The sequence below is a fragment of the Peromyscus californicus genome, unplaced genomic scaffold (assembly GCF_007827085.1).
Source record: "Peromyscus californicus insignis strain IS unplaced genomic scaffold, ASM782708v3 Scaffold_5__1_contigs__length_169319896, whole genome shotgun sequence".
Classification (NCBI taxonomy): domain Eukaryota; kingdom Metazoa; phylum Chordata; class Mammalia; order Rodentia; family Cricetidae; genus Peromyscus; species Peromyscus californicus.
In genome coordinates this window covers 47,810,766-47,811,643 of record NW_026294573.1, presented here as the reverse complement: position 1 = coordinate 47,811,643, position 878 = coordinate 47,810,766, and positions in this window count along the sequence as shown.

The following is an 878-nucleotide window of genomic DNA, read 5'->3' as shown; positions in this document are numbered from 1 at the left end:
GGGGGAGCATGCTAATGAACACATTGATTCCCCAGCTCCTTAGAACAATGGCAAATGGTTTTTGCCGTTATTAATTGGGATCCCACAGCAGGTGTGGGGGAGGGAAGGCACTGCTGAAGTTTCTCCTGAGGGGTTAGGTGAATAGAAAGAGTGAGGAAGAAGGTCATGTACAGAAGGGTGCTGGACAAACTTGACATCCAACTCCTAGCCTGGCTCACAGACAGATTAACCTTTCCCTTTAGACCCTTACTTCCTTACTCATAAAATTAGAATAATAGTTCTCTCTGTGTGGGTAATAAAGAAGTGAAGTGAGATAGTTAATATATGGCTTTTGAGCCATAGATTGGTTTTCTTCAAGAAAAACATCATTTCTTCAAGAAGCATTTTAAAGCACATACTCGGTGCTGGGAGCAAGCAATCTTTTGGTAGACTGGAAGGCATAGTTTCTGCCTCCCTTAGAACTGGTCATTTGGTAGGGAGGCCATCAACAAAGCAGGAGGAGATGCTTGGATAAGGGCTGGGGAGATGCTCAGTGGGTAGCACACTGGCTGTGAAAGCATGAGGTTCTGGGTTCAGATACTCAAGACTCAGCTAAGAAACTGTGCAATGGTACATATGTGTAACCCTGGAGCTGAGGAGGGACTGAATCCCAGGGGTTTGCTGGTCAGCTAGCCTAGCTCAAGCTGCCAGCTCCAGATTCACTGAGAGACTGTGCCCCCCCCCCCCTAGGAAAAAAATGAAAGTGAAGAGCGATAGAGGAAGAAACCCGATGCCAATCTCTGGCGTCTGCGCACATGCATGCACATATACAGGTGTGCACACATTAGCTTTAAATTTGAATAAAAATGGGAAAACAATACTGTGATGGGGACTGGCTG